Raw genomic sequence first — 14,691 nt, 5'->3', positions numbered from 1 at the left:
GAGAAAAAAAACGAAAAAAAAAAAAAAAAACTGACGACAAAATATATGTCCAAAACAATTGACGAAAAATAATTAATTTTATGTTAAACAGCAACAAACGACAACCACTGAATTACAGGTTTCAGACTTGGAACAGACACTAAAACAGGATGCGAGGGGTTTAAACTAGGTTTTATTTTTGCGACAACCTTCCTCTAGTTTGAAGGTACTAACCCCTCTTAACCTGGGACAGAGGTGTAGCAGTTCAACATAAGAACTAAGGTTCCGCGGAACCCAGTGTCTTGCCTACTTTTGAAGTTAATCGCAGGCTCAACAAAAATGAGGAATAAAGCCATTTGAAATAAGGGTGACAGTCACACCCCAGGACATTGATCGTCCAAAAAAAGGGATTCGCCACTGTGATACAATATTTGATTGTAAGAAGCTTCTGTCTAATTTTGGTAAAATACTAGGATAGTTAAAAAAACTATGAATATAATAAATGTTTTAAAACATAACTGCAGATTGTATGTTATGTTAACTAGAAGAAAAACGAAGTCCATTTATAAGTGAAATACAGAAAAACAGATAAAAATGTGCATAAAGACTATCAACTAGAGACCTAATGACACAGATTCTGGTACTTTTATATAAAAAAAAACCTTTTCACTATATATACAGTTTAATGATATAATTTGATGTAGCATTAGCCTATAACATCGTATATACTGTTATAAGACCTGATAAAGTGTATGATGTTCGTTCAATATATTGAACATTATCAGTAGGGTTTCTTATATCTAAGGATGCAAAATGCTGTCCTGATTTTTAGTCGTCATCTCTGTGCTGACCTTTTACATTCTGTACGGTCCTGGTCTTTATTGTTATAAGTTTAGTATCCTTACTACATTTTTTTTTAAGAAACTGGCATAACTGCTAGAAAATCTTAAAAGACTTTAAAATATACGAGCTGGAGAGGAAGGACGTATATATACTATATAGGATATTTTTATGCCCCACCTACGATAGTAAAGGAGCCTTATGTAGTCTGGTCTGTGGGTCCGTTCGTTTGTCCCGCTTCAGGTTAAAGTTTTTGGTAAAGGTAGTTTTTGATGAAGTTGGAGTCCTATCAACTTGAAACTTAGTACTCATGTTCCCTATGATATTATCTTTCAAATTTAAAGCCAAATTAGAGTTTTTACCACAATTTCACAGTCCACTGAACATAGAAAATGATAGTGCGAGTGGAGCATCCGTGTACATTCTTGTTTTAACATAATTGGGCCGTTAGTTTCCTCGTTTGGTTTGTTTATATTGTCATTTAAGGGCCTTTTATAGCTGAGTATGCGGGATGGGCTTTCCTCATTGTTGAAGGCCGTACGGTGACCTTTGGTTGTTAATTTCTGTCTAATTTGGTATCTTGTGGAGAGTTGTCTTATTGGCAATCATATCACATCTTCTTTTTATATTTAAAGGGCTTGAGAAAGAACTGTTACCGAAAGGACATTTTATATTTTATATATTCGACTTTTAAAAGTGACTCACGTCATCGAGAATGACACGAACGACTAAATCAAATGGACCATTGTTGTATATCAATATCCAGAAAAGCGCTTCAGACAAGTGAAAATCGAAACGTGTTGTTTTCATTTTACCGCAATATATCTAGAGCTAGACAGAGTCAAGAACTTTAGAGGGAGTAAAAGGGGGATAGATACTCTTACAAATTGCACAAAACGGTCGTGTTACAACCAATTGCATACATTGAGTGTGTAGGTAAAGGTAATATCTTTGATTGTCTTGCTTTCTTGATGAACCGTGAAGTCGTTATGATGTAAGGTGTTATACTTCTTTTGCATACCCTTCTCTCGAAGTAACTGAGTCCTACAGACAGATAGATTGATTATCTGTCGGACTATTCTACTCTTAAAGGAGGATAACATTGAGAATGGAAATGGGGAATGTGTCAAAGAGACAACAACCCGACCATAGAAAAAAATAACAGTAGAAGGTCACCAACAGGTCTTAAATGTAGCGAGAAATTCCCGCACCCGGAGGCGTTCTTCAGCTGGCCCCTAAACAAATATATACTAGTTAGAGGATAGTTTACCTAACCTATAATGACTTCACGGTTCAGCTAGCAAGCAAACTAACCAACGACATTACCTTTACCTTTTGTACACACTTAATGCAATCGGCTGTAATTTTCGACTCCCACAGCTCTATCATTCATAGCGACTTCCATAATAGTGCATATAGTTATCAAAGGTACCAGGACTATAATGCAAAATAGTATATCTGGTGAGTTAAAATGACACCTTTTATCGTTCTTGTTTATTTAGTATTACAGCTTTGCTGAGAAATTATACTGAAAATGTAAATAACATAATTTCATAGAAAAAAATACTTCTTTTGTGTAGTTCGTTTACCAAACTTTAATGTTTAAATAATAACAGAAGGACTGAAAAGTTATAACAGTTTCATAAACAAATAGGCAAGAGCGCCAACAGCTATAACTCCATCAATTAAATCAAGTTTAGTACGTGTACACCGATCTTTGTGTCTACTATATTCTGTTTCATAACCATAACTTGACCTCCACTCCAATTCTTCAAAAGAGAGGTCACCGTGGTTGAAATTAGTTGAAGTTTTGGAAAAAGATTGTCTAAGTTTCTCGGAATAGTTTACCAATCCCGAATAAAGACAACTTTTTTTCGAAGACTTGGAACAATTGGATGAACCATATGAGTCGTATTCACTGTTAAAACCACAATCTGGGCGCGATGACAATTTTTCTAAAGAGTTGTGTCTGGAATTGCTTGGTGATCCGGGGTAAGATTGTCTGGGTTTCTCGGAATAACTTATCAAATCAGAATGAGAACGATTTTCTTTCGAAGACTCGGAATTACTTGATGAACCATGTGAGTCGTATTCAATTTTATAATTATGATCTCTGCGCGACTTCAATTTTTCAAAAGAGGTGTAACTGGAATAGGTTAGTGAATTGGAGTAAGATTGTCTGGGTTTCTCGGCATAACTCAAATCACAATGAGGACGATTTTCTTTCGGAGACTTGGAATATCTTGATGAACCATATGTGTCGTATTCCCTTTTATAACCACTATCTGTGCGCGAATTCAATTCTTCAAAAGAGAGGTGATTGAAATTAGTCGATGTTCTGGAATATTTTTTTCTGGGTTTCTCGGAATTGTTTTCCATTCCTGAATTATGACAATTTTCTATCGAAGACTCGGAAAAACTTGATGAACCACATGCCATTGGGTCGTATTCTCTTTTATTAATATGATCTGTGCGCGACTTCAGTTCTTCAAAAGAGAGGTGATTGTAATTATTTGATGATCTGGAATAATATATTTTAGGTTTCTCGATATTGTTTTCCACTCCAGTATTGTGACAATTTTCTATCGAAGATTTGGAATAAATTGGTGAACCGTATGAGTCGTTTTCTCTTTTATATTCATGATCTGGGCGCGATGACAGTTTTTCTAAAGAGTTGTGTCTGGAATTGCTTGGTGGTCCGGAGTAAGATTGTCTGGGTTTCTCGGAATAACTTATCAAATCAGAATTAGAACGATGATTTTCTTTCGAAGACTCGGAATAACTTGATGAACCATGTGAGTCGTATTCAATTTTATAATTATGATCTCTGCGCGACTTCAATTCGTCAAAAGAGAGGTGATTGAAATTATTTGAAGTTCTGGAAAAAAAAATCCTGGATTTTTCAGTATTGTTTTCCAATCCCGAATAAGGACAATTTTCTTTCGAAGACTTGGAATAATTTGATGAACCATCGTAAGAAGTATGTTTAGAAAAGTTTTGTTTACCAATATCTATTTGGTTTGAAGTTTTAATATAATTTTGACACCTGTTTGTAGATCTTTCGTTATAAGTTTTCTCGGAACATTTTTCTAAATCTGAATAGGAAATATTTTCTTTCAAAGCCTTGGAATAAGTTTGATTACCATCGCAAGATTTATGTCTGGGAATATTCTGTTCACACATATTTGTTTGTGTTAAAGTATGAGTATAGTTTTCATACTTGTTTCTAGACCTTTCATCTTCCAGAAGAAGCCATGTTTGTCCACCGGGGTCATTTCTCCTGACACGAACATTTAATCCACCGTTACCTGTAGTGAACTTAGCTGCATCAAAGTCAAACGTTTTCAAAACTGGGATTAAGCGTAATATTTCAAATTCTTCGGCCTTTCGGAACACCCACAATCTGCGATTGTCTGTAGTGAACCATTTACCTTTATACCTAAACACGCTAATTATTGGTATACTGAATACTGTGGCTGTCCCATGTAAAAGTTCATCTAGTGTTTCGCCAATATATGTATTCCGGTGCTGGGTTGTCTTTCCAAATATATTTGAAATGGAGTCCAGACTAAAATGGATATCGGAAGGTTTAAGTTTCAGAGACATGCTTATTTCTGGTCAACGTTTAAATAATTAATAAGGCTTGTACTTTCACTTTCGAACTACGATTTTCAAAATTCCACTCACATGCTAAACCCTAAAATCATATAAAAGATAAAGCAATAATTACCAGTTTATTGATAAATATATAAACTCCCCATAGGTGTTTCTCATATAACATGTGTAATAATTATCTATGTTCTAGATTTGACTTAACTACGATTAACTCAATGCATTGTATCAGATATTGTTAATGTTGGTTATTTTTTTGCTTCGCGTTCCGATTTATTAAGTTCAGACATAATTGCTCTTGATTTTTTTTAGTTTATTCGTATCTTGCGCTGTTACAACGCTGTATCCAGAGGGTTGACCACGAGTGCTTACGAACACATTCTGTATGACCCTAGGATTCAATAAGTGTCGTTGGTTCAAGTCTTTTATATATCTTTTTTCGTAAAGTGTACTATTATAGGTCATTATTTTTCTGGTTTGAATTGTTTTACATTTTTCATATCGGTACAAAATGTATGTATATACACTGTGTTTTGTTTTGTTCTCATTGTTGAAGTCCGTACAGTGACCTATTATTACTTATGGGTTATGTCTATGTTTACATTTCAACGGAATACTAGTGATCTAACTTGATAATCACTTGTTGTCGAGTAAGTTGCATAGGGCAGATCCAAGTGTGTGTGTGTGGCGGGGGGCACCCTTTTCATGGCCGGAAAAATTTGATTGCTTATATAGGGAATCACTGGAGCGGGTCCCCCCTTAGGTCAGTCAGTGGCCCCTCCCTTATGGAAAGTCCTGGTTCCGCCACTGAGTTGCGAGTTATAAGTCATGTTAGTGTCGAGTTGCGAGTTACGAAAGTAGAGTTGCGAGATACGAAAGTAGAGTTTCGAGTTACAAATCAAGAAATCAATATCAGTCATATTAATGTTTGGGGAGGAAAAAGGGGGGCACTTCTACACATTTTAAATAAGTTGATAGAGGGTGCCGCTGGGGTTCCTTTGTCCCATTTTTAAAAATTATTTTCAGTAGATTTCAAGATTGTTTACCTTTTCATTCACACCGGCTTCGTAGAAAGTAACTCGAAACTCGACTTTCTTAATGACTCTTAACGCGCAATTGCAACTCGACGATAAGAAACCCTTTCTGATCCTCTTTCAGTTTTATGCTTTAAAATCATCCGTTGCATAGAATCATATACAGGTATAAATTTATTTGATTGCATGAAAACTAAACATTACCTGAAAACCCAAGGCTTTGCGTGCAATGACGTCATGATAAATATATACTATCGGGACCAACATCGGAAATGTTTCCGCACTCTGTAAAAGTTTTGACAGAACTTATAATGCATGAAATTCTCAACCTGTTTTAAACGTTTCTTGATACTCTAACAGTACTAGTGGTTCCACATAACTTATAATTATGTGTAAAATAATGAGATATTATTTTATTTTCAATATAGTTTTGGCCATATCATATGTAAAGGGCAACATTTGAAGTCCATTGTGGATCTCATTGGGGTATAAGCGTGATGCGGGATTGCCGATTTTTTGTAAGCGTGATACGTGAAACGTGAAAGTCAAATGATTGTATCGTCAAAACGGGAAATAAGGTCTTGCGGGACCCGGGAAATGACGTACATAGTGTAAGCGGGATACGGGAATCTGACAAAACAGTAAGCGGAATCCGGGATCGGAACCCCCAATGAGACCCTCTTCATTGTAGGATAAAAAAACTTAATTCACATAGTTTTCCCCTGAACCTCCACCCAGTTGTAAAAACTATTTTGAAACAAAACGATTACTTAGGAGGAAAACGCGTTGCTAAAAAAAAAGATGTGGTATGATTGCCAATGAAATAACTATCCACAAAAGACCAAAATGACACATTCACAACTATAGGTCACCGTATGTCCTTCAACAATGAGCAAAGCCCATACCGCATTGAATGGTGTCATCCTGGTTTGCTCACTTTTAATAACATGCATATGTAAACATAGGGGGAATTGTTGTTTTAACAATTATAGTTTATTTCTAAATAAAAGTCCCTTTTATTTTACCTGTAATTTTTATATAAATGATACAATATCCTGCTAATAAATCAATGAAAATCTGCAAAAATATTTTTTATTTTAATATTTTTGAGCAGGAAAATGTGCAGAATTTGACATTATACCTCTTATTTTACATTTTTTTTAATTAAAGATACTGCATTGTATATTCTGCTATTAACTCAAGAAAATTGTGCAAAGATATTTTTGATTTGATATAATTTTGAAGGAAAGTGTATTGAAATTGACAAATATAAAAAAGGCAAAAATGTGTATTACTTTTATAATTTATTAACAAAAAGTTTTTAATTGTTGTCACATTATGAAAAATGATAAATTAAAGTATAATATATATATTTTAATTATTTAAATAAATACTCTGCTCTGAAATTAATATAACAAATGTCCAATTAGTTGTAACAAATAGAATATAAATGCAACTGCAGCTTAACAAATGCACAATTTGAACAGTAAATCTGTCTCTAAGAGCTCTGAAAGGTAGCATTTTCTTATTTTTAAAACAAAACAGAAGTTGAGTAAGGATACATTGCTAAACATATTCAGTAACAGCTTCATTTAGAAAAAAAATATGAGACAGCAACCAACAACACAGATGGTATTCCCAACTTCATTTAGTGTATTTGTTGAAAGGCACATAAATTTTGACTACAAACGTAGGATAAAGAAAATGAAACATCACTTGATTTAAAAGACGAGCCGCAGTATAACCTCTTGTTCCACCCCAACTCGTTGAGGACGTTTTGCAAAAAAGTTTAGAAGACATTGGTGAAGCTGACAAAATACTTGCTACGCCATTATTGACTGATTATGTCACAGAATTCTGGGTTGAAGTATATCGCTTTTATGGAACTTCAAAATTATAATGAGACTCCAACATGCCCATCCTACGAGATAAATGAGTAAATAAAGAAGTACCAGGCATTAATAGAAAGAAATGTTATCCAGTATGCAGCAGGAGGAGCCCGCCCACCAAAAAGAAGAAGATTCAAAGTAATAGACACCAGATACCGACAAGGAATCGTCAGAGTGATATACTATTCTGACATAGCATCCCGTCATCTCAATTTCAATGGAACAACTTAATGAAATATTTGTTTTAGTGTCTATTTCAATATAATATTTTGCCACTTTTGTCAAATTGATATGATATATAAAATATTCTATTGCCCTTTAGTATATATACAGTGCCCATGGTACACCTTGTTACTTATTTTACCATGACAGTGGTTTATTTATTCCCTATGTAATGCATTAATACACTTTGATTCATATTTCATATAAATTATGTTTGCAATATTTGTATTGCAGTATTTATATCATGAAAATCATTCAGAAACTAAAAAAATGTGAAGACACTTTTATCACTGAATGTCATTCAATTGTTTTGTCTTTAGTTGTATGTTATATGATAATATTGAATTGATATCAAATTATTGAGAGAAAACCTATTTGATTTATTTATCATTTTTCTTGAAAAAACATAATAAAAAATAAGTAAATATAGTAGAAAAACACTGATAAACTATATACCTAAGTTGGAACAGACTATACAATTGTATGCTCATTAAACCTTTTGTCTTTTTTGTTTTCTTTGCTATTAGATAATTGGTAGGATTAAAAGTGGGCAAACCAGGAGTAAACCGCATTGAGCACATTTTTCTAAGACGCATCATGTCTTATGTCATCACTTGGCGTGTCCGTCTGCGTCCTAACCTTCGTCTGTTGTCGGCGTCGTCGTTGTCAACTTTTTCAAAATTCTTCCTCTCTGAAACGATCTGAAACTACTGGGCCAAATATCTTCAAAATTAAACTGAATGTAACGGTTCCTTATATCGGGTATCTAGTTTATACATTGCATTATCCAAAGTGTTCATCCATCAACACACATGGCCACCATGGCTACAAATAGAACATAGTGGTCGGCGGCGGCGTCAACAATTAATGTATTAGATTGTGATTAAGTCTTGTTTGTGGTGAACCACTAGTGGTAGGTAAATGATAATTAAAATATGCAGTTGTATTAGAAGTGGCACATCTCATTACCATAGAGATTATTTGGCCCTAACCCCTCAGTCACATGGTCTGTTGTATTAGTTTGTAATTAAGGGCATACGATACAGTTTTGAGATCCCGTATTCAATTGCATGTAGGCTGTTTTTACCTGATAAAATCAAATATGTAATAAAAAAATATACCTTTATGTACAACTTTTTGAGTAAATTGAGGTTCAAATTTCAGATATTTCCTCAAAATACGGATTAGTTGACGTATTTTTCCTTTCGATACAAATGCATAGCTTTTTTTGTTTTAAAAGATAAATAAGATCTGTTTTTTGTTAAATTATTTGTAATTTATATGTTATATAACGAGTGCATAAATTTGTACATTTATTTTTACAAATAACTCAAATTTATCAATTGATCATGCTGTATATTAATTAAATTTAAAAAATGAACTTTTTACGTTTTCATGAAAATTGGTACACATAATCTTCTTACGTAAACAAACCAAATGTCATTTTAAAAAAGAGGGGCCAATGAACTCGTTTTCAAGTTAAATCCGTTTGAATGATAAACATCAGCCGAAAACAGCACCTTTTTCCGATAAATCACCGCTTGATGTCGCAAAAATAACAATTTACATTAGCAACGTCATTACCTCCCCTGTAACTGTATCGTATGCCCTTTTAAAAGTCAGTTTATGGAAAACTGCTAGTAGTGATGGGTCAATGATATTTGGTATCCAGTTGTACTGATAAGCATTGACATATCTCATTTCCATGGCTCTGTCCCCTTAATCATGGTCTGTTGACTGAAAATTTTGCTTAGTTTACATGTATCAGTTTGGGATTATATCAGTTTAAGGGGACCATAAGTAGTAGGCCAATATTAAGGGGTGATAGGACCTTTATCGGAACTCCGGAATCGGGTGTTTTAAGCTCGGGATTGACACTTTCGGTATCCGGGAATTCTTTTTTTTCGAACTTCGGGATGTCGGGAATTTAAGGAAACAATTACAGGTGAGCGATTCAGGCTTTTGAGAGTCTCTTTGTACATCAAGGCATTACAACAATAATGACTGTTGTTCTCCGGAACATTATCGTTGCAATTTTTATTTTTTATTCTATACTAGTATTACATTTTTATTCCAATTTAACATACTTTTTTTTCAATTATCGAGTAAAATCTATATGACTCTGAACTATGTTCCACTCAAAATTGCCATCTAATCACGTTTACAGTGACATAGATACCATGATACATAGTTCATAGATAAAAGGTCAATGTGTGATGCTCCTTATCTTAATATTTTAGCTATGAAACGTATCCTTCGAAGTATTTTAATTCGAACGCCGCGGATGAGTCTTTTGTCCAATTTTAAGCAAGTTGTCTTTAGTGAGTTTATGACTACAAACCAATAATGTAGTAGTGTAGGATGTGGTGTATGAGCCCGAACTTTGAAATGGAACACCGTGTTACTTTAGCTGGCGAAGGAAGTGGTGTATGAAGATGCGCCAGATTGCTGTGCAAATTTTTCCTTTTCAGAATTACTAAAGATTTATGGTTTAGTGGTTGGGTTTAAAGGGTTACTATTTAGTTAGAAGAAGTTTAAAGTTTGAGGGAAGAATGGTTCAACACTATGGTTGATGGAAGAATTATTCAATACTCGGATATGGCCAAATCAATATGGCGTCAGTGTCCGAATATAGGGGTTGACTGGTCCAATATTAGAGTGTGGCGTCTATCAGTGTCCCGGTCATGCTGTTAGTATCAAGGATCATCATCAATTTCACTGTTCAGTGAAGCTTCAATGAATAAATCATATACAGTTTAGGTTAAGAAACGTACCGTATTCCGGTATGAAATTATACTCTGTAAAACTGCTATTATGTATGTAATAAATACAACTAACTTTATAGATTTACTTTTTAAATATTTTTCCCTAAATATTCAATGACTGATTTAAGGGATACTTAATTGAAGCTGTAGATTGAGTAAATAGTTAACAGCAAAAGTGCAATAAAACTTTGATTAATTAAAAAAAAAAAAAAAAAAAAAAAAAGTGTCCCGGTTTAAGGGTTGACTGGACCAACACTAAGGTATCATGGTGTGCGGTCCGACTTACGGATCAAATGGTCCAACATGAGTTTGTGGTTTCCGCGTCCCGATTTAAGGGTTACATGGTTCAACTGTAGGGCTTGACGTACGCGTCCAAATTCAAGTGTCGAATGGTTCAACCCTAGGATATGGCGTCTGCGGTTACGGTTTTGGACTCAAACGCCACATCCTACAATGTACACTAATTGTAAGAACGTATAGGTAGTGATTTTTCTGTATTATTTAAAAGAATTTACCATTTTTCTCTATTCCTTATACTTAATTTGAGAAACCTTTTATTCCCTGTTTCTTTTTTCTGTCGATTATTCTTCTGTATCTTTTTTTTAACATTTTCGAGAGATTTTGACCATCATGTTCTATTCTGTAAACTCCATGTAGATCTAAAAGAGATAATATCTGTAGCCGTAGACCGATACATCGTCTTTTTCCACACAACTTTCCTGAAGGTTATTGCTGCCACGTTCATATTTATTCTCACAGCGGTAATAGAAATAAATGTGAAATTCATTCCGATCCGGTAAAAAGGAGAGGAAAGAGAAACCTATGAAAATTCACTGTTATAAAAAATGGTACTCAAAGAACAGTGCTTAGGAAAAAAGTTTTTGAAGACCTAACGGTGACCTGTACTTGTTAAATTCTTCGTTATTAGGTATTTTTAAGGTAGTTGTCCCATAGACAATCATACCAAATCTTATTTTTATACATTTTGTTGGTTAAGGGTGACCGATTGTCGAAAATAGCAGAATACAGTCGGTCTAGATGTTTTGAGAAAGGAAAGCAATTCATGTGTAAACATTTATGTATGAATTAAGTTTAGTGCTTTATGTAGAATAAAGTTGAGTGTTTTAGATTATGCATGAACAAATTAATCTTGTGCGATAAAAAGATAAAACAACGAATTTCCAAGCATTTTAAGATATAATATGGGAAGATATCTGTTATTAAATGTACGAAGTGCTTTCATATTTTTTTTTCGTAAAGGACATATAAACAGCTATCCGAAATTTGACAATTTGACAATTTGCACAACCTGTAGCTTTAAGAAAATTTGATGATTCACAAGTTTTATCATTAAAAAAAGACTTGATATAATCTAAATGTTAGCAAATTATTCAAAAAAAATCTGTTCATTTTAATTATGACCTCAATCTTTCACTATTGATTTTTTTTCAAGTTTGAAGCCTCGTCCTTTTGATTTTAATCAGACGCTTGACAAACAAATTTACAATCTTCGAAAACAATTTCGTTGGTATTAGGCAATATATCTTCGACATAGCTACTTTGGTGTAAAGAATGTTGAGTTTTACGTTTCTTCTTTCTTCTACAGATGCCAAGGTTGATGTTTAGCCATCCTTCCAACAATTATGTTACTCAGTATGGTTCTTAATAGATATTCAATGTAGTAGCCTTACTTGTCGAAAAATAAGTATCTGATTATCTGTTACAGAAGCAATTTCGTGTTTTATAAGGATTTTCACCCATTGCAACATTCCTTACTTTCACTTATAAGGAAAGTCGTTCTTTTACGTTAATGTACCCAACATGGTGGTGAAAATAGCAATTATTTTAAGTGACCTGAGGATGGATCTAATATCATTGCCTCATAACGTTAGGCAACCAATCATCAATAAATCGTTAATTGTCCAAATGATTAGAAATCCGTGTGCTTCTTCATAATTTTTAAATGAATCTTACAAAATTATCTAGTTTTGATTCAACTGGCTAGTTCCTTATCAATATTCTTGCATGGACATCATTTGTATTATTTGCATCCGTCGAAAGCCGGAAGTTCTTTTTGAGTTGTTGTACTTTGTAATATGGTATTTGTGACTTTTGACTGCTAGCAAATGCCTTAGTTGGTCATTGTTATGACAAGATCTCCAGGTATTAACGTGGCTTTTTTGCAGTCGGACTATTAACTTGAAAATATAGAAGGTTTTGATTGTACATCCACAAGGAAAGAGTTCTCCAATGTCATCGTTAAATTTAAGATTAGTTTCAATGTCAATACGTATTGCAAACAATCAATACTTAGCATAGTCGAATTCACTTACTAAATGTTACTTCATAACTAAACATTATATTGCAATGATGACCAACATAAAACGTGCTGACAGAAATATTGAAAATATTAGTTTATACGACGTTGTAAATTTCAAACAGTTTTCATTTTATACGTTTTTGTTTTCAAGATAATAGTTATGCATGTTACACGACTTTAAGTTGGAAAACACCACATGATATTGTTACTTTTACTTCTTTATTCAAAATTGAAATTGAAAAGAACTCATAAAAAAGTTGCAAGTTTCATGTATATACGTTTAACAATGATATAAAAATCTAATGTCAGGTATTGATGTTGTTTCACACAAATTTCTCAGTGCATGTGTATACATATATGGACTGGCAATCGTTATTAATAACAAACAGTCTTGTGAAGTCATTGTTAAAACACATTCCATACGGACGTTTAATGCCGTTGTCTTTGTTCATCATTTCTTTACAATCTTTTCCACCCGATGATATTCTCTGTATATTGTTAGTTTGATAACCACCAAAATAAACGTTCCTCTGGCGGTCAAGTGTTATGCCTGCTGTTCCAGAAACATCCATATTATATACAAGTCTTCCGTACTAGTTTCACACACCGGAGTTTACTAGGAGATCTAATAATCAATGTTTCATTCCTATCGTTGTATAACATGAAGTAAATATCACCTGACCCCTGATTAATTGTTTTTAGAGTTGTCCCATTTATGTCTAAAAGTTTGATAGTGCCACCTTCACCCCAACGTAAATTATGTCACGTCCGGCAGCAATACCAAAAAATGTAAATCTAACGTTAACTTTTTCGCCCTTTTCTATTGTTGTAGTGTTTACAAATTGAATAGATTGTTCGTTTGATAGTGTAACAACGGCTTGTTCTGTACCAGGTAAAACAGCAACACATCTAGGACTAAGGAAAAAGCGACCTCTGTCTCATACTCTTTACAGTCTCTATAGACATACAGTTTTGGATCTGATGACGATACATAAGTAATGAAAAGCTTATTATTTTCTGTTACTGCGCTGCTACACATGCAAGATTATATACACCAGTTTTAAGTTTCAATTCTGTATCCTTTTAAACAAAGTAATGCGATTCTTTGGTTCTGTCATTATCTGAGCCTGTTGTATTTTTCTTGGTTTATATCGAACTTGACAAGGTTTCATATTTTCAGAAAGGGACAATAGAAATTCAATCTTTTCTACATTTGAATCAAAAGCGATTTCGACTTCTTGTGAATCTGATAGTATCTGCTTAATTTTTGCCTCGGTTCTGTGAATATTTGTCACTTGCTGACGCAAGGATATAAATAACTGATTATTCGACCCATGATCTTTCAGGAAATGCATTTCGTTTTGGTTTTCCTTTAATTCGTCCAAGACTTTTCATGTTTTCCTTTTTGTTTGTTGATATCTGACTCATGCTTTCGTCGAAGAGTTAACACACGTGCTGTAAGTTCACGTTCCAAATCTTCAATCCGTTTCATTAACTTCGATTTTGCTGATTGAGTCTGCTTAGTTATTGCTGATTCAGCATTTATTAGTAATTGTAAGTTTGACTGTCTGTTATCATTTAAAGTATTTAATGTTGTTATAAGATGTGTTATGTCTTCCGTAACATCGTTAAACAGTGTAGAATTTTTAACATCCTTTGAGGCAAGTTCCAATGGTAGTACGGTCTGACAAACCCTGTGTTCATTAGAAGTACAGGCTTTACAGCATACGATCTCATGGTCTGTGCAGTAATAGTCCAAAAGCATCTCTGAATAGATGTGGCAATGTTCCTTCCTAGACGTAAGAATATTGGATCCAATGGACGACAAGTCGATAACATGGTGAGATTTGAAAGCTTTGAATCTACAATGTGATTCTGCACAGTCTGTACAAAGTCTTTCCTCACAGTCGGAGCAATACTTTATTGCTGTTAATGACTTATCAGCTTCAGAGCAAGGATCACAGAACCTAGTTGATGCCATAGAGAAATTTCTAAAAACAAATGAGATATGAACGAGCATGGAAATAGTA

The sequence above is a fragment of the Mytilus trossulus genome, chromosome 8, assembly GCF_036588685.1.
Source record: "Mytilus trossulus isolate FHL-02 chromosome 8, PNRI_Mtr1.1.1.hap1, whole genome shotgun sequence".
NCBI classification, from domain to species: Eukaryota; Metazoa; Mollusca; class Bivalvia; order Mytilida; family Mytilidae; genus Mytilus; species Mytilus trossulus.
The sequence above is the reverse complement of the archived record's forward strand: the minus strand, read 5'-3'. Positions refer to the sequence as shown.